Source organism: Nelumbo lutea, chromosome 1, assembly GCF_056320005.1.
Source record: "Nelumbo lutea isolate HS-2025 chromosome 1, American lotus-T2T, whole genome shotgun sequence".
Classification (NCBI taxonomy): domain Eukaryota; kingdom Viridiplantae; phylum Streptophyta; class Magnoliopsida; order Proteales; family Nelumbonaceae; genus Nelumbo; species Nelumbo lutea.
In genome coordinates this window covers 173,555,142-173,575,874 of record NC_142684.1, presented here as the reverse complement: position 1 = coordinate 173,575,874, position 20,733 = coordinate 173,555,142, and the positions used below count along the sequence as shown (strand labels likewise).

General features: G+C 44.2%; 1 pseudogene across 1 annotated transcript; it reads right to left on the bottom strand.

Moving 5' to 3' along the window:
• Positions 1-3,552: 3,552 nt before the first annotated feature.
• Positions 3,553-18,317, bottom strand: LOC148879268 (sugar transport protein MST4-like; annotated as a pseudogene). Its single transcript, XR_016105539.1, has 5 exons — positions 18,181-18,317; positions 16,500-16,811; positions 6,709-6,840; positions 5,083-5,374; positions 3,553-4,488 (listed from the first exon to the last, which is right to left on the bottom strand). The product of XR_016105539.1 is annotated as a sugar transport protein MST4-like (transcript).
• Positions 18,318-20,733: the final 2,416 nt, after the last annotated feature.

The following is a 20,733-nucleotide window of genomic DNA, read 5'->3' as shown; positions in this document are numbered from 1 at the left end:
CTCATTGCTTCCACGCTGCGTCAGGTGGTATCAGAGCAGGGAATTCGCCCAGTCATGTCCAACCCAGACGGTAGCAGTCGCAACCCACCCCGTGACGGAGATCAGGGGTTTCTAGCTGTTTGGAGAGCAATCGAAGAACAACGTATAGCCACATATAACATCGAGCAGCAGTTGGCAGAGATGGTTGAACAGCTGCGAACCTTGTTACGGGAGGTTGCTCCACGGAACCGGGAACATCCATAGCAAATCGAGGGAGACGATCACGACAGACCACCTGTCCATACTGCGCTACAACGACCAGTCCTGGACGATGACAGTGATGATGATCTAGAATTTGGTGGTGCTCCAGTTCTTCCCGGCAACGACAGAAATGGTAGAAATTGGCACAATCAAGGTAATTTCAATCCCCGTAGGAGCAATGATGAATTTAAACTCAAGGTAGATATTCCTACTTTTAGTGGAGATCTTGGCATAGAGGGACTTCTGGATTGGATCACAGAAGTCGATAGGTTCTTTGATTACATGGAGATACCAGAGGAACGAAGGGTAAAACTGGTAGTTTTCCGATTAAAGGGAGGTGCATCTGTTTGGTGGGAACGGATGAGAGAGACCCGAATGAGAGAAGGAAGGGGTCCTGTTTGAACCTAGAGGCACATGAAATAGTTAATCAGAGGTAGATTTTTACCTCCTGATTATGAACAATATATGTTTGAATCTTATCAGAGGTGTGCGCAGGGTTCACGTAATGTTAATGAGTACACATCAAAATTTTTAAGATTAGCAGAAAGAAACCAGATGTCTGAAAGTGATAACCAGCAGGCAGCCCGTTATTTGAGCGGGTTGAGACCGTCCATCAAGGACAAAATTGGTGTATAGATGGTTCTCAGTGTGCAGGAAGCAAGGAACCTAGCCTTAAAAGCAGAATTAATGTTTCAAATCAAGGCACACAGTGATAATTACTACCGGTACAGCGGGAGCAACAACAGACCGGCAACCGTCGACAGGAACAAATCAATCCCGGTTGTACAACCTTCTCACCCAGCAAACACAAGTAACGCCGGTAAGGCTACTATAGGAGGATATACTCGAGGTAATCCTTCCAACCCTCCTAAACCCAGTAACCCTTATGCAAGGCCCACTCCAATTAAATATTTTAAATGTAATGAGGTGGGACATAGATCCAGTGACTGTCCCAGGAGGAAGGTAGATAATATGGTAGAAAGGGAGGATGAAGAAGATATTGAGGAGGAAGTATATTGTGGACCTGATGGGGAGGATGAAAAGGGTCCATATGAACATCTGGAGTATACTTGTGTGGTAAGAAAATTAATGTTTTCCTAGAAAAATAAGGATACTTCACAAAGGATGTACTATCAAGGGAAAATTATTTAATTTATTTATTGATAGTGGCAGTCAAGAAAATATTATTTGCAGAGATGTCATCCAACAATTACAGCTGATTCCTGAAAAACATCCCAACCCATACACAATTGGGTGGATCAAGGAAGGAGGCGGCGTACAAGTGGAAGAATGCTGCAATGTACCTTTTTCGATTAGTAAGTACCATGATGAAGTATATTGTGATATTGTTGATATGGATGCTTGCCATATTTTGTTAGAAAGGCATTGGCAGTTTGATATAGATGCAAGGCACATGGGTAGGAAGAATACCTATCAACTTAAAAAAGAAGGTACACGTTATACTTTGTTACCCATAGCTGAGAAGAATATTACAAATGTTCCAAAAACACATGAGAATAATTTCCTTACCATCACCCATCATCATGCTGAATTTGTTAAAGAATGTAAGGATACTCATGAAATATATTTGTTAGTAGTAAAAGGAGAAGATGTTAATGATGAAAATAAAATTCCTGCTGAAGTACAGGGACTACTGGATGAATTCAATGATGTAGTTCCAGAGGAGATACCAAATGAATTCCCTTCCATGAGAGACATACAACACCATATTGATTTTGTTCCAGGTGCCAGTCTACCTAACCTCCCACATTACAGGATGAGTCCTAAGGATAATGAAATCTTATGGGAAAAGGTAGAAGAATTATTGAAGAAGGGACACATTCAAATTAGCATGAGTCCTTGTGCAGTACCTGCCTTACTTACACCTAAGAAGGATGGCAGTTGGAGAATGTGTGTCGACAGCAGGGCCATTAACAAGATTACTATTGGGTACAAATTTTCCATTCCTAGGTTGGACGACATGTTGGATCAACTGAGCGGAGCTGTAGTTTTCTCAAAAATAGATTTTAGGAGTGGGTATCATCAAATCAGGATCCGTTCCGGAGATGAATGGATTATAGCCTTCAAGACTAGAGATGGTTTGTTCGAGTGGTTAGTCATGCCCATTGGACTAACCAACGCACCCAGCACTTTCATGAGGCTGATGAACTAGGTATTGCACCCCTTCATTGGTAAATTTGTGGTAGTCTATTTTGATGATATTTTGATATACAGCAAATCTATCACTGAGCATGTGGGACATATTAGGGAGGTCCTGAAAACATTAAGAGAAAATAAACTATATGCTAATTTGAAGAAATGCATCTTTATGAGTGATAATTTATTATTCCTGTGATTTATTATTCGAGATTCAACATAATCAAATTGAATTCGGATAATTTGAATGTCTAATCGGTCGAATTTGGATTCGATCTGTTTACACCCCTAATTGCAATAAAGTAGTGCATGTCTTCATCTACCAAAAACAAGGAAAATCTATTATACCGAAAAAGATTCTAAAAAAGAAAAAGAAAAGTGGTCTCTTCAGCACAATGTTTTAAAAACCGATACAGAGGTTGAACCATTTTTTGTCTCTAGGTCGTAAGTCACCAGTTGATCTGGCTGGGTCAAATAGTTCAGACCGTGCCACGTCATCATACAATGCCATGTTATATTATATTTAATTTATATTTTTTATTTAGTTTTTAGTTTTTTATTTATAAAAACTATTAAAAATTACAATTTGTGGCCGAAAAAGGGTTTTTTTGTGAAAATAGTGGGGCAAGGTGCCTATGGCCCTTTGGGACATATAGATCATGAAAAGCTATCCAAAAAAAAAAAAATCACCCCAATTGGACGTCGGAATGCAAAGTTATGACCTCCAAAATTTTGCATGCATTAAATGTATAACCCCGATCCAATGATCGGGTCAAATAGATGAACGGTTGAATCGATCGGGGTCAAATAGTTCTTGACCAAATCAATAATTTTTGTCCGTCTAATGAGTATTGACTAAATTAGACCCAAAATCTTGAATAGATGACGGTTTGAACAGTTTGACCGGCCGGATCAACGACGGATTTAAATCACTTATTGAACGTAGATATACAGATGAAAAAGGCATTTTCTTTGAACATGATAATGCGTTTCACAACACTTTGACTTCTTGGGCTACGCTATCTCAAATTGACCAAATCACAAATATACAGTAAGCAACAGTAGGTTAGACTAGAAAAGGGTTTTTTTTTTTCGTTTTCTTTTTCGGCGGGTGGCGAGGTAGGGAGTAAAAGACTATTAAAAGGATTAAAATAGTTTTCTAATAATCAATCTATTTATCCCGATTCCTTGAAACGGGTGCACAACTATCTCTTACAACTATGCAGAAGCATCGATGCCATTACGGGAAAAGTACGCAAACACACGATGCAGAATTCAGAATTCCAGGCCTTCCTACAACTAGCCCTCTCCCCCTATAAATCACATCCTGCCCGTAAATTTGGCATTTCTGATGAACTTATTCGTACTTCTACCTCCGCCTTTCTCTTTCCTAGTTGCGGCACCATTCATCTTAGTCGCCCCGATACCCTTCATCTCTGTTACCCTCCCATCGTCATCGTCATCGTCATCCATGAACCTCTTCCAGAACCAATGCTGTTTCCACACTCGCTCGGTCATCTCCCCAATGGGGATGTTCTTGGTCTCTGGCAGAAGGAATAACACAAAGAAGGACATGATGAGTACCCACCCAGAGAAGAATGCGAAAATGGCGTACTTCATGTGGCAGAGCATTGAGAGGAAGGCCTGTGCGATCACAAAGGTGAAGAGCAGGTTGACGCACACCGTCACACTCTGCCCCGCCGATCTGGTCTCCAGCGGAAACGTCTCACTCGGAATAAGCCACCCAAGAGGCCCCCATGACCATGCAAATGATGAAACAAACGTGCAGACCATAACCACCACTAGGATAGCATAGCCTTTGCCAAGGTTGTCTGAGTGGTCCGTCACCTTGATCCCTAGTAGCACTGCTATGACCACTTGTGAGAAGAACATCTGGACCCCAGCTTCCAGTAGAAGCACCCGACGTCCAACCTTGTCCACTGAGTGGATAGAGACGACGGTGGACGCAACGTTGACAGCTCCTGTTATGACGGCCGAGTAAAGAGATGCATCACTATGGAATCCCACTGCATTAAACAGCACCGGGGCATAAAACATGATCGCATTGATACCCGTGAATTGCTGGGAAATCTGTGGAACCCCCGACAAAATTAAAAAACCCAGTATTAATACCAGTATAACCCACCTAGAGATCAAACTGATTTGCATGTTAAGATTAGTACATCAGTGAAGTAGATAGGGTACGTGGCTTTTCTGACTTGGACTTGGCTGCGTAGGAAAAGAAGATTTTGGGTTTCTGGCTTTCTGCTGACTTCTTGTGGAATTCACACCCTATCTGGCTCACAGTTGGGGGTTGGTAAGCATTATCCAATTGATTCTGGACTACTCAAGCCAATTATGTCGTTGCATTAGGACCCTATTTGCTTGGGTAGGTAGCGTGGGAATTGGGCAGTTTCTAGCCAATAGGTCAACCAAATGACGCGGCGGTGTCTCAGTTGATAGTCGAAGCAGAGTGACCGCATTCACACACAAACCTCATCAGCATGAACATAAACCGAGGGACTTACTATTTGTGATGATATATTGAATATACAGGACTTGGGACGACGGATCAGGGCACCACTGTTTGATATAATGCTCTAATGTATGGTCCACTCCATTATCAAGATTTAATGTGGGAAAAGTTAGAGCTGTAGCAGTGAGCTAGTAATCCTGAATCCTGACCTGTAAGGCTATTGCAATGAGCAGCTGGGGTCGGTTCCTCCGCTTAAGGAGGTTCCTGAAGGGGTGCTTCACTTGTTTAGCCACGCGACTCGCTTCCACGAGCTCCTGGAACTCAGGTTCGACCTTTTCAGTGCCTCTTATCTTCCTCAGTACTGCTTTTCCTTCTTCCAAGCGACCCCGCTCTATGAGGCTGTTAGGGGTGTCAACCACCAAGAGGGCCCCCAAGGTTAGGAGAAACGCAGGGATCCCAGCCAGCCCCAGAGAGAGCCTCAAGCCCCAGCCTCCTTTGATCCTATGGTAGGGTCAAGCATTGAGATGTAATGTCAACAGTCACGACAACAGAATTAAAAAATAGAAATAGATTAAACATCAGCATTAGTATATCTCATATCTCATTGTAATCTCAACATATTAAACATCAGCATGAGAATATCTCATATCTCATTGTAATCTCAACATATATTTTTCCTCTGAAATAAAGTGACCAAAATTCTCACCAAGATAAAATGAAAATTCATAATAACTTTTGAGTAATTTCAATCTGGATGCCACAAATGTTCTGGAGTTTTTTTTCCCCTTTTTTGGGGTAACTTTAGCTTTTAACTGTTCATGGATTAAAGAACGTTTCGTAACGGTACAAGCAAATAGAGGAAGGTGCAGGTAAAGTAAATTTGTCAAAATACATGTAAATGGAATCTTTTCTTTTTAGCTTGGTTGAACAAAGCTACTGCTATCAGGGAAAAAAGATATATTAAAGCAAATAAACAGAAGCAAAAACAACAAAGGCTAGAATTTAGAAAGCTTCATGTAATTGTAGTAGCAAATGGCGGCAAAAGCGGCTAAGGTTCATGGGGCAAGAAAAGCCACATAATTGGCAAATTGGCAATGCTGTAAATCTCTAACAGTGTGGGCACTTGTCATTTTCGCACAACTCTCTCTCTCTCTCTCTGGCACAGTTGAATAATTGGTGATGTAGTGGTGCTCTAAGGCTCTAAGCTACAGTCAGCAAATAATAGGGCCCTTCCACTGTGTCGTGTCATGACTCATGGGTGACGGAAAATCCAATATAAAGCCAAAACTTTGTTTTTTTTTTGTTAATTTTTATATTATTTAGTATTATAATATTGTACTTTTATTTAGGATGTATGTTTCAGTTTCACACCATCGACACTGATTAATCCCAAGTGGTAACAAAACAAAGACCAAAGAAGCCAAGTTTCATGCGTCATTCAAAAGCACCGATGATTTATTCCCCTCCCCCTTCTAAATCCACTGCTACAGACTTGGGTCAGTCTCGGACTCTCGGTAGTGGAGCTGTTGAAATTTATAGTGTCAACTGTCAACACTCAACCGTCAATTCATGCATATGGATAAAAGAAAGTCAGGCTACGTGATCCAATCATAAGTAAACACGTCAATTGCTGGTTATCTGACAGTTGCACGGATGGCTGATGTTTTTGCTAATGATTTGACTACGTAGCATGTTGTACACGCTAGCAGATCCAGGGTTAGAAATTAAACGAGTAGCATAAGGATTATCTCAATTAATAAAGGATCAAGACATTGCCCTTGTCGCAGAAAAGACTGTGAGAAATATGGGGATGGAGTATTCGATTCAATGCTTACTTAGCGGTTCTGTAATTGATGAGGTTGGCGAAGAGTATTTCGATGGTGACGTTCAGCTGGAACAGTATGTTCAGTCCTCCACGTATTCTGGTCGGTGCTATCTCTGATAGGAATAGTGGAACAGCCTGTTGTGTTTCATACAGGCACAAAAAACCAGATTAAAGGAGTCAAATAACAGATTAGGAATTTCTCTGAATGGAGAATGAAGAGGTGTACTGATGATGAATTAAAGCAGAAGCCTTATTCTGGATATTTGGGCCGTATGCCCATGTTATATGGTGCGACTTTGTGTATAAAAAAATAAAATTAAAAGTTTAGCCGATAAAAACAACGTCCAGATTTGATAGCTAGCTTGTGAGGTGGAGAAGGATTTACCCAAAGACCCAGAGAAGCTAGAAGCCTAGAACGCTAGAATCCAGACATACAAATCCTACATTAACAGTCAGAAAGACAAAATGGCAGGAATAAGCAAGAGGTAGAACCAATGGAAATTCCATTTATCTCACATAGATGCCCCATTTACCAATGCCAGATCAACGGTCTGATCATGATTCATATTTGTTGGGCTGCATAACCCAGCTCTACCACTAGCCTCTACGTCCCCACAGGCCCACCACCCTTCCACAACATGCAGAATTATTGGCCCTTGAAAAATAGTCAGCATTGTCCTTTCGGTATCTTTTGTCTTTCTGTTTTACACGTGTTCAACACGTACATTGACACCTCTCAGTTGGGTAATCAACAATATTCAATAGCACATCCATATTAGTCAAACAATAGAGGTTGTATCAACTGTGCTCTCCCCTAACAAGATGGTCTGGCTCAATATTTTGCCCGTCTTGGTGAGGTAGCTGACTCAACTCCATTAATCCGTCCATATGGCTAAACAAAAACAATGCCGCACCCATTTTTCCTTTCAAGGGTTCTCAAACCCGGTAGTATCTCAATCACCAAGGCGCGTTACCCAACATTCTCATTTAATCACAACCAACCTCCACGGCTCCAGTAGAAAGACTGAAAGAGAAAGGGAGACAGTGAAAGTGTAAAACCCGAAAGACATGATATATACCACCATATCATAGGAATGGGCCCATGTTTTTTATTTTTTTTTTCCGCCATGGTTGAAATATTGAAAAAGAAAAAGCCCATTTTACCAAACATATAAGGCATGCTTTCTGGTGAAGAATACAAGTGGATAAAATTTAAAACTGCTTTGGTGGAGAAGTGCACAATTGCACAATCATGTGCAAATTTGTAATAAACTTGCATTGTTTTCACAACTTGAATAAAAAAGTAGTGCAGGATCTTGGGAGATCAATTTGAGTCTTTGTTTTTGTCATGAATTCATGATAGTGGGACCTGATGAAGGAAGATTTTACCCGACCTCGTAATCACTCAACACGTGGCAAAGTTAACACTTCAACACAATAGCATGCCCAAAGCGTGAGCTCCGAAAGGAGGAACCAGCAGACCGAACTCCCTACAAGGAGCCCGAACTCCCTACAAGGAGCCCGAATTCCCCGCAAAGAGCCCGAGCTCTCCCTTAGGCCCCGAGCCTTACAAACACAAAGGGCAACAACCCGAGTGGGCCTGCCCCATGGCAGTTCAGGACACACCTCTATCCGAACTCAAGACCACCTCGTTCACCACTCCAGCACTTCGCCTCCAGGACGCCGAACTAAACAACCGTACCATGCCTGACACCGAGGAAGTCCGTATCCAGGGGCGGTGCACCTGACTGACTTGGGATCTGATGCTTGACAGTCGCACTTCAACGGCCACCTGCCACCGCCATCTCCAATTGCAGAGACGGCTCCGACAAAGAGAGCAGTGGCGGTTCTACCCCAACAGAGGTAATGACACCCGAACTGGTAAGAGCGTAGAGATAATCATACCCAACCTGACAAAAGCTTAGGAGTGAGTGCGCGAAGTGGTTATAAAAGGCTCCCTACCCCCCAAGAACAAGGTATGTGAACTTTGCGCCATCTAGTTTTATCTTGCCTTTGAAGAAATACTAACTTGAACTTCGGAGCAATCTCACCGGGTTCCCCCCCGGAGATTCTTCACCTTCTCTGTTTCAGGCCCCTATTGCTCCAATCAGAGGCAAGGTCATTGACAGCTAGGACCAACCGGATTGCACAACATCAATTGGCGTCGTCTGTGGGAAAGCTTCTAAAAGCCTCCCTCTCAAACTCTCAACCTCTCTTTTCCAAAAAAAAAGAAAAAAAAAACCCAACAGTCATGGCTTCTTCCAGCAATGCCAGACGTGGCACGGAGATGAACACCACCGGGGAGCAACTTCAAGTCTCCGTGGTGTGCATCAGACAGTTCACCATCCCCCTTCCGGTGGATGGGATCCTCAGCCTGAACGCGCCATGAATAGTGGCACCCGTAAGCCTCCCCGCCATGAACGTCCCCTTTCCTCTCCCTATGGAAAACAACCTTTACTGAACCAACTGTTGTCCCCCTGGCGACCAGCCAAAACCATTTTGACGACCTGATGCAATGCATGCGGGCAATGCAAGCCCAAATGCAACAATTCCAGTAGCATCAGCTCCAGCAGCACCAAGTACTGCACCACATCTCTCAGCATCACTATCAGCAGCAGTTCCCCCAACTGCCCCTGAACCAACCACTGCTTCCACCCCGGCACCCTGCTCCAAAGCCGGTTAAGCCCTCCCCTCAGGGTGGACGCCATCACCGAGGAGAAGCCTCCCAACTTCAGAACCCCCACAAGAGCCAGGCCTCATCCCCAGGCCGAGGGGAAAGAAAAACCACCCCGCCTCGCAGCTCATCGGCGGATCAGGAACCTCCCCCGCCAAGTCAATATCTCGGCACTCCAATACTGAACTCCCGCTGACAAAGAATCGATTTAGTGTCCTAGCGACAAACTACCAATAGTCCGGGCCCATCGAGCTCGGCAACACAGAGTCCAGTAGCGCCAATACCAGGCCCACTTAGCAACGAAGATGCCGGCGAAGTCGCCGAACTGCCACTCGTGTCCTACCCGAGCTCAGAAGTAAAGAAGAGACAAGCTCGGACGAGTCCCCATGCCTAGAGACTTCAAGCTCCCCCCTTTTGACAAGTATAATGGGTCTTTCAACCCCAATGACCACGTCGATGCCTTCCAGTCCCAAATGCACCTAGCCAGGGCCAGTGAATCATGCATGTGCGTGGCCTTCACCACCACCTTGAAGGGGGTGGCCTGCACTTGGTACAGGAACCTGGCCCCCGGGTCAATAAGAAGTTGGACCCAGTTCGTGCAGGTCTTCACCGCACACTTCGTTATCAGCAAGCGGTGCCCCAGAACCGAGGAAAGCATCTTCAGAGTAGTCCAGAGGGAAGGAGAGTCCATCCGGGGCTACATCAAGCGGTTCAATGATGCGTGCTTGCAGATACCGCGACTATACCCCGCGGTGCAGTTCGCGGCGGCCAAGAGAGGAGTAACACACAAGGAGTTCAAATGGCACATGGTAGCTAACCAGCCCGTGACCGTGACCGAATTCCTCAAATGACCGAAAGAGAGGAGTAACACACAGGGAGTTCAGAGGAAGAGATCAACCAAAGGACCGAAAGCGGGATCGAGAAAAGAAAGAGGGAAGGCGAGCCCTCCAACCTAGTTGACAGAAAAAACCCGGCCTGGGAGAAATAAAAACTTGTATTGTAGTTTCCATAGAGATCATGGTCATAGTACCTAACAGTGTAATAATCTCTAGGACGAGATAGAGGGACTCATCCATCACGGGTACTTGAGGAATTTTGTACAGCATAATAATAATAATAATAATAATAATAATAATAATAATAATAATAATAATAATAATAATAATAATAATAATAATAATAAAAAGATAGGCCGGCAAGGGGAGCACAGTAAGGATGCTCCCGAATCCAGTAGTAGGCCAGCCGAACCATCGCAAAGACAGCCTCCAGAAGAGAGGCCTGTTCGGGGAACCTTCCACGTAATAGTGGGAGGTTCGGTGGTAGCAGGTTGTACTTCGGCGGCGGCCCGAACGTCAGTTCGCGAAGCAACCCGAGAAGAACAGAACCCTCCAAAGAGGTCGAAGACAAAAGAACCAATCTTCTTCACGGAAGATGATGCGCGAGGTGTCCACTACCCCCACGATGACGTGCTTGTCATAAAACTAAGGATCAGCGACTTCGAAGTCAGGTGCGTACTTGTGGATTCAGGTAGCTCGGCAGACATCCTCTTCAAGTCGGCATTTGACCAGCTTCAGTTGCAGAGAAGCGAGTTGAAGCCCTCGAACACTCCTTTGGTGGGCTTCAGCAGAGAGGAAGTCAGGCCCCTTGGGAAAGTAATAGTACCTGTGGAAGTCGGCACATGGCCTTGTGCGGTGAGACCCAACCACGATTTCCTGGTGGTCGCGACCCCCTCCCCATACAATGCCATAATAGGGCGGCCAATTACGCATGTTCTATGGGCATTGGTCTCCCCCTACTAATTGGCAATGAAGTTCCCTACAGACTTCGGTGTGGGGGTAGCGTGGGGTGACCAGCTTGAGTCCCGTAAGTGTTATGTTGCCGCTTTGAAGGGAAAAACCAAGGCGGTCGATGACCTCGAGCTGGAGTGGCCTACGGAGCAAGGCGAGGAACGAGCATCGTCCACAGAGGAAACGGTCGCAATCCCAACTTCGGTTCGAACGTTGCAGATCGGTGCTTCTGTCAATGAACCTTTACGAACCGAACTGGTGAGTTTCTTACTTCAAAATTTAGACATTTTTGCATGGTCCGCGGCCGATATGCCCAGTATTGACCCTAGCCTTATAACTCACAAGCTTAATACTGACCCTGTAGTCAGACCCATTAGACAGAAGAAACGCAACTTAGCCTCAGAGCGTTGGAGGGCGGTCGACGAGGAAGTCGAAAAGCTCCTCGCAACAGACTTCATAAGGGAAGTTCATTACCGGAGTTGGGTATCCAACCCAGTGCTGGTGAAAAAAGCAAACGGCAAGTGGCGCATGTGCGTCGACTACACCGACCTGAACCGAGCCTGCCCAAAAGACTGCTTCCCCCTTCCTAGAATTGACCGCCTAGTGGACGTGACCTCGAGACATGAGTTGCTAAGCTTCTTTGATGCCTACTCGAGCTACAACCAAATCAGGATGGACCAATCCGATGAGGAAAAAACCAGCTTCATAACCAAGTTCGGCCTGTACTGCTACAAGGTCATGCCCTTCGGACTGAAGAACGCTGGGGCGACCTTCCAAAGACTTGTGAATATGCTATTTCGGCCCTTAATTGGCATGAAAATAGAATGTTATGTAGACGACACGGTCGTCAAGACACAGTTTTCACAGGAATTAATACCAGACTTAGATTCTGTCTTCCAAATTCTATGTCAATTTAGCATGAAACTGAACCCAAACAAGTGTGTCTTCGGTGTCACATCGGGTAAGTTCCTAAGGTACATTGTCAACCGGCGCGGTATTAAGGCCAACCCGGACAAGATAAAGGCCATCCTAGATATGAGACCACCCCAAAAAATAAAAGAGGTCCAGAGGCTAAACGGCCGCATAGCCGCTCTGAGCCGCTTAATGTCCAAATCGGCAGACCGTTGTCTGCCTTTTTTTAAGGCAATCAAAGGCAAAGGGTTTGAAGGGACCCAAGATTGTCAGCTCATGTTCGACGAGCTAAAAAGCTATCTCGCTAATGTGCCAGTCTTAACCAGGCCAGAGGAGGGCGAGGTCTTAGAACTGTACCACTCGGAAAGCGACGAGGTGGTCAGTTCGGTACTAATAAAAGAAGTAGATCGGGTCCAGCGTCTCGTCTATTATGTTAGTAAAGTTCTACAGGGAGCAGAGACGAGATACCCGCAGATAGAAAAACTAGCATACGCACTGGTAATTGCAGCTCGGAAACTCCACCCATATTTCTAGGCTCACACTGTCGTTGTCTTTACTGACAAACCTCTGAGGCAAGTCTTACTTAAGCCCGAGATTTCCGTTTGGCTAACGAAGTGGGCCATCGAGCTCAGTGAGTACGACCTCCAGTATAAGCCGCGAACTGCTATTAAGGCCCAAGCCTTAGCAGATTTTATCGTCGAGTGCACGTTCAACCTCGAAGTCCCTAGGCTGGTTGAGCCCGAGATCCCCAGTTCGGGTGAGACCGAAGCTCCCAAGCCAATAGAGTATGAACCCTGTGAAGTAGCAGCCAGTGTGGCATCTCTCCTGGTTAGGCCAAACACGAACTGGGATGAAGAGCCCTGGATCCTTCACTAGATGACTCCTCGAACCAGTTGGGCTGTGGGACTGGAATAGTGCCGCACGGCCCAGGTGGCACGAAATTGGAATACGCACTATGCTTTGAGTTTGCGGCATCCAACAACGAGGCGGAATATGAGGCACTGATAGTCGGTTTGAACCTAGCGCAAAAGGTAAAAGCAAAACACATAGTTATTTGCAGCGATTCCCAGCTTGTGAACCAGGTTATGGGCGAATACGAAGCATGCGAGCTCACTATGATCGCATACTTGGCAAAAGTAAAGGAGGCTCTACTCAACTTCCAGTCACACTTCATCAAGCAAATCCTGAGGTCAGAGAACACTGAGGCCGATGCCCTGTCCCGGTTAGCCAGCACGAGTCACAACACTATGAGAACCGTGTACATAGAGAACTTACCTCAGCCTAGCATTCTCAGTGGGGTAGAAGAGGTCGCTCCCGTCCTTGAAGCAGAGCCGAGTTGGATCGACCTACTCGCGAGCTTCTTGCTAGATGGAACCCTCCCTGCGGACCGCAATGCAGCCAGGAGGGTGCAGCGCCAAGTAGCCAAATATGTCATAATAGACGAACGATTGTATCGACGGTCCTACACGCTCCCCTACCTGCATTGCTTGCGACCTGCCGAAACCGAGCTCGTACTCTGCAACACTCATGAAGGTCTGTGCGGCGGACACTTGGGGGGCAGAGCACTCGCCCAAAAGGCACTTCGACAAGGGTACTACTGGCCAATGATGAAGGCAGAGGTCATCGAGCTCGTTAGAAAATGTGACAAATGTCAGAAGAATGCCAATATCCACCATCAGCCTGCCATCGACCTCAAGTACCTCACCAGTCCATGGCCCTTTGCGCAATGGGGCATCAACCTCCTGGGGCCATTCCCACCAGCAACGGGTGGGAGGAAGTTCCTAGTGGTAGCGGTAGATTATTTCACAAAGTGGATAGAAGTTGATCCTTTGGCAACAGTTACAGCCTAAAACGTATAGAACTTCTTTTGGAAGAACATAGTATGTCACTTTGGGTTACTTCGGGTACTAATCTCCGACAATGGCAAGCAGTTCGAGGATATCAAGTTTCAAGAATGGTGCCAAGATATGGGGATTCGACAGAACTTCACATCGGTCGCGCACCCGTAGGAAAATGGTCAAACAGAAGTGATGAACAGAGCTATCCTCTGTGGACTGAAAGCGCGACTAGACCGAATTAAAGGGTTGTGGGCGGACGAGCTACCAAGTGTTCTATGGGCTCACCGAACCACGGAAAAAACCGCCACAGGAGAAACCCCCTTTAACCTCACCTACGGCACTGAAGCGGTAATCTCGGTGGAGATCGAAATACCTACACTAAAACTAGAAGCATACGGCGATCAAATAAACGGAGATGAGTTGTGTACCTACCTCAACCTACTAGACGAGGTAAGAGACCTCGCATACATCCGGACCGCAGCTTACCAGCAAAAGGTAGCTCGGTACTACAATGCCAGAGTAAAAAAGCGGAACTTCCGTGTCGGCGACCTCATTTTCCATAAGATCATGGCACCCGAGCCTGGCGTGGGCAAACTTGGACTGAATTGGGAAGGGCCCTACCGAGTAAAGAGAGCACTTGGGGAGGGGGGGCATACAAGCTTGAAACTTTAGAGGGCAAACAAGTACTTCAAGCTTGGAACGTCGTTAACTTGAGATGATACTACCTATACATCACCAAGCGAAGTGGATTAAGTCTACCAGAGCTAAAGGGCTAGGACGCCGAACTAAGAAGGACCTCGGCATGGACAAGCAAAAGCAAAAGATGCAAACTAAAAGCTCAAGCAAGGTGCCAACAACAAACTAATAGGGGCATCGGCATATGGTCATTTCGGCAATACAGCCAGTTTGGAGGAAAGAGAAACCAACACTTAATCAAAAGAAAATCATTCCATTGCAAAATACTTTGTGTATATTTAAAAAAAAAACAAATTCACAGGCCCGAAGTTACTTCTTCATCACCAGAAGGCACTTCAACGATACCCGAAGGTCTTGCCTCGCCCTCGGAATCTAGCTCACCATCAGCGGCGTTGGCCATCTTCTGAGTAATGCGCGAAGTGAATATAGCACTAATATCGAGCTCGGGGTATGTATTCCCGATCATCCATTGGCTTAGTTTAAAGCCCCTTGTGTACGAATCCACCATCAAGTCATCAAAGCGCGATGAGGCGATGTATTCATCGATGACCTTCTTCTTGGCATCTTTGATGCCTTGAGAAAAAATCTGTGTCCTCTCCCTATTATCCTCCTGAAGGTACTCAACCTGATGCTGCAAATCCAGCCTCAGGTCCGCCATGTGCTTCACTACAACTCCCATGGCCACGGCATCTCTCTGAGACCTCGCCTGCCTGGCCTGCGCAGCGCGAGAAACCGCCTTAATAGCTCAGGAAGCTGCCTCAGCAGCTCGAGAAGCCGCCTCGACAGCATGGAAAGCCTCTTTGGTAGCTCGCGCCTACCTCGAGCTCCTTTCCACTTGGGCCGCCAAGGCATGAATAGAAGAATTCACCTACCAAAAGGAAAGAACAAATGATCAAAAGAACACCAGCACGTCTCCTAAGACCGAGACGTGACTGGCTGCACGTCTCCTAAGACTGAGACGAGACTGGCTGCACGTCTTTCTAAAAACTGAAAGAACGCCAACGCATGTCTCCTCGCATTAAAGGCAGCAGTGGCGCGTTTTTTTCCGAATTTGAAAAAACGCCCACTATCATGTCTCCCAGCAGCGCACTTTTTGAATTTTGAAATAAGCACGCACTGTCACATCTGTTAGCATTTATAGACAGATTGGCACGTTTCCCGTCTTTTTGGCGCTCGAGAAACCCAAAAAAATCCTAACGAACGCGCACTTCGCCCTACTAGTCAACCAGTTCAAAGTATGGGACAAATCCACCCGCCACCTCGTGAACTCCCCGCGCCAGGGCAAGACCCTTAGCGCGAGGAGTGGGGGGCAATTGATGAAGGAAGATTTGGCCCGACCTCGTAATCACTCAACACGTGGCAAAGGCAACAACTCGGCACAACAGCACGCCCAAGGCGCGAGCTCCGAAAGGAGGAACCAGCGGACCAAACTCCCTACAAGGAGCCCGAACTCCCCGCAAAGAGCCCGAGCTCTCCCTTAGGCCCCGAGCCTTACAAACACAAAGGCCAACAACCCGAGTGGGCCTGCCCATGGCAGTTCGGAACACACCTCTACTGAACTCAAGACCACCTCGCTCACCACTCCAGCACTTCGCCTCCAGGACGCCGAACTGAACAACTGTACCATGCCTGACACCGAGGAAGTCCGTATCTAGGGGCGGCGCACCTGACTGACTTGGGATCTAACGCTTGATAGCCGCACTTCAACGGCCACCTGCCACCGCCATCTCCAGTTGCAGAGACGGCTCCGACAAAGAGAGCAATGGCGGTTCTGCCCCAGCAGAGGTAATGACACCCGAACTGGCAGGAGCGCAGAGATAATCATACCCGACCTGACAGAAGCTTAGGAGTGAGTGCGCGAAGTAGTTATAAAAGGCTCCGTACCCCCCAAGATACGAAACCAACACCGCAACCAAGGAGGATCCTTCCTATTAGAGCATTACGAGATTCTTTGCCGCGGCATTGAATGCTACTCCAACTATGAAGAAGTTTCCAGCAATAAGCATCGTCAACTTCCGGCCCAGCCTTCTTGTAGTATAAGATGCAAAGAAGGTGGCGGTCAATCCCGCCAGATAGAGAGATGAAGTGAAGAGTTGTAATCCCTGATTATCGTATTTACAATAATTGCTGTCTATCCCCGGCTCACTCGTCCTCCGGTACACTACCGGAAAGAACTTCAAGAAATCCGGCATAGAGGTTACACCACCTGCAACAAATTTATTATTATTTTTATTAAACAATACACTATGATTGGTAATTAAATAAGCACTGAATACATTTTAGCAAATACCCATTATGATTTCCTCTAAAAGAGCTCATTATGAGCTTTGGAAAAATTAGAGTATAAGCACTATTACTATTTATTGGTTGCACCAAAAAATTAAGAAGGAAAATGATTGATTTTCTTGGAAAACAATATTTAATAGAAAACAAAAAAGAATTTTCTTAGGCTGTGGAAATTTCTTAAGAACTTTCCCTCAATTTTTTATATATCTCTTATTTGTTATCAAACCAAACATAACCCTATTATATCTTATGATGGGATTAACGTCAATAATTAGAAAAAAAAATGAGGTCTACAAAGACGAATGCCAAGGTGTTGATTACCAAGAAAAAAACTAAGACTCCATTAATTTGTTTAATTGCGGTTTGTTCCAATACCTGCGATCAATTTGGTCCATACTTATGTACTCTCTCACACATGTGGATGTTTTTACACGTGTAATTGAACACCGACCAAATGGAATTGCATGAAAAGTATAGGAGATCCGAAGCGGAGTCAGGTCACGAATATCATCACTGAGAAAACCCAACTAGGCTAGAGTCTGAGGGGCAACTAGGGACTACTGGACTAGGGTCAGTCAGTCGGAGCCATCAGCAAAAGTACGTCTTAAGTCTGAACGAGTTAAACAAAGTTCAAATTACAAAATGCCCCTGCTGTACTTAGAATCTTCAAGGGTATTTTAATATTTCTGTATGAAATCTTGTGAGTGTCTCCCGTCTGACTTGAGTACCAGATCGGTCCAGTGTCCCGACAGTAAACTCTGTCTCTGTAGGCGATCGGACCAACATCTTGACTAGAGATTGTCTCTCTGTCTCTGGTTTCCAGAAATAATGATTCAAGATCTGATTCTCTTCCCCTTGGGGTATACCCCTTGCAGTTTAATTTTTCAACGAAAAGAGTTCAATATCTGAGTTTCTGTTCTCCTCGTTAAATGTGAGAAAATTTATTCTCTTCATTGATTTCTTCCCAGACAACGTAGGTCGTAGGCGAGAACCTTTAGAGCAACTTGCAAGAAACAATTGGATTAGTTCTTACTGAATGGAAGGCCAAAAAATAACGTTTTAGTGGTGATTCCAGAAGCTGGAGCTCGCTCGTTATCACTCATCATCGAAATAACGACTTGGAAAAAAAATCTGACTCTAAGAATTGCCAATCAAAATCTATACAACGATAATTGAAAAAATTAAAATTAAGCATCATGCTTACAGGAATTTATTTCGTTTTATCTAGAAAATAAATAATAAAAGGAGCATATAGAAATCCAAGGTTGCATGAAAAAGGAGAAAGAAACCTGAAACTCCGACATCGTAATCGAACATCAGACCTCCGGTGGCGGCCATGATACAAGAAATAATTACGATAGGCGTAATCCTGGCTTCGAACTCGATGCCCGGTAGTTGCTGGCGCAGAGAATCCTCCAGCAGGCATGATTACAATGGCTAGCTGTTCGAAGTTAATTTCTCCTGCGGCAAAACACGCGGATTGATTCCAAAAGAAGTAGCAGGATACCGAGAAGAGATGAGGATACTTGTTCTTTCGATATCGTTTATATAGACAATGAAAGAATATTGGGGACTACTTGTTGCCACGTGGAAGTGGCCTGATGGTAACACTATTTTACGCTGTCAGTCAACATACGCCTTCCGGCACTCCAAAGTTTTTGGATATATCCAAATGATCCATCTGAAAGAAGGGAAAATTACAAACTACGTTGGGAGTAGTACACTAAACCACTTGTATTTTGGGTCTAGTGGCACTTTAATCCTTACACTTTAAAATGCAACAATTTAGTACTTAAACTTTTAAAATATAACAATCTAGTATTTACTGTTAATTAGCTGTTAACCCGCCATTAAGTAGTATTTGATAAAGATATAAATGTCCTTCGAATGTCATTTAATTTTCTTTATCAACCATTTAAACATTGACAAAAAATTAACAATTTCAGATCCTTTCCTTTTCTATTCAAGAATGTTAGGTCATCATAATGCCCACTCAAACGTGACCCCAACTTTCTTGAATGGAAAAGGCAAGAATTTGGGACTGTTAATTTTTTGTCAACGTTTAAATGGTTGATAAAGAAAAGTACATAACACTTGAAGGGCATTTATGCCTTTTTCAAATGCCACTTAATGGCTGGGTAACCGCTAATTAATGGCAGATACTTGTCACGTTTTAAAAGCTTGAGTATTGAATTGATGCATTTTTAAGTTTGGGGACCAAAATAGCATTAGGCCCAAAGCACAAGGTACTAATTAGGAATTTTATAGAAATGCTTATACAAAGTTCAGTATTCTTTTGTACTGTCTTTTTTTTCTTTTTAAGCAATTTTTATATTTTTATTGTATTCTTTAATTTCATTTTTATTGTTTATTGTTTTTGCAATTCTCAGTGTGTTTTTGTATTTTATTTTCCTCTTTTATTTGATTTTTGGTTGTATTTCTTATAATTTTTTGCAATTTTCTATTTTTCTGTTTTATTGTAATTTATCAATCTTCTACAAAAAAAAAAATAGCCTCATAAAATGATATAAGAGCAACTTAGGGTTTTAGAAACGTGTAAAAAGAATATTTGCTAATATTAACTGATGGAATGCTAATGACAAAAATAAAGTTTGATGGTTAAGTGCCACTATCTCTAAAACATGTGGTAGCAATTCGTAATTTATCCAATAATGAAATCACATCCACATATTCATCCGTGAAGGGATATTGAGCAATGCACAGGCTTTCTAGTTTGCTCACTCTGTAGACATTTGTGGGACACACGTCAGCAAAATGATATTGCACATATTCAGCTTGCTTACTTATTGTGTCTACCGAATTCGGTATCTTTAGGAACTAGGGGTGCAAGTTCGGCTAACTGGGCTAAGTTTAAGTTCAATCCAACCCTACGCATTGGGATTAAGACCTGAGCACAAGGTCAAGCTCAAACTGTCCAATTTGGACCAGCCCGCACAAAAATTTGATGCACTTGATTGTGGTTCGGCTTGGATCGGTTAATTAGTCTATATTAAAATTTGATATAAATGTATGTTATATGTATACATAATTAGGCAAAGCTCGGATTGGAATAAGGTTGGATTGGGCTCGGGCTGAGTTAAGGTTACCTAAGGTCTAGGACCGGGCCTAACCCAAAAAATAAAAAAAAAAACTTTGGGCCCAGGCCCAGCTTGAGGGCTAAAAGGCCAAGTCCAACCCATGCAAAATTGCAGGTTGGATCAATCCAAGCTTGGGTTGGTCCCACCCAAGTTGCACTCCTATTGGGAACCATAGTTTTGACTATAAGAAGCCAAGAACCAATGTCCATGTGGGATTGCTAGAAGTAGAAAGTTAGTCCCACTATAGATTAGACTGTGCCACCTCGTTGTTTAGGGATGTCAAAGAACCAGTTCTGTGTGTAGCTTACTTATAGTAGACCCATACTCTTGTAGGGATCACTAGGGTTTTTACCAAAAACCAGTTCTCTTCTTTTTTTATTAGTTTTTTTTTTTTATTTAGGTTATGTTTTGTTTGAAAGAAAAGATAGGGAAAAGAAGGGAAAGGTAGGGAAACCTATACAATGTTTGTAAAGGTTTCCTATCTTTTCCTTCCTTTCCTTACTTTTTCCTTCAAACCAAACATAGTATTAATTTCTATTACCTTTCATCCAAGAACTCATTCATCTCCATTAAAATCAAAGTCCAGATGGACAATAAAATAATTCAGATTATTTTGTGATCAGCGATCACTCAAAAAATAGATGGGTCCATGATGAGAGGTTGATTGTTGTGGCTCTGATGTATTTTATGACTGTTATGGGATGTGATCATTCCACAACCATTGAAAAAAAAGTGTTTTGAAGT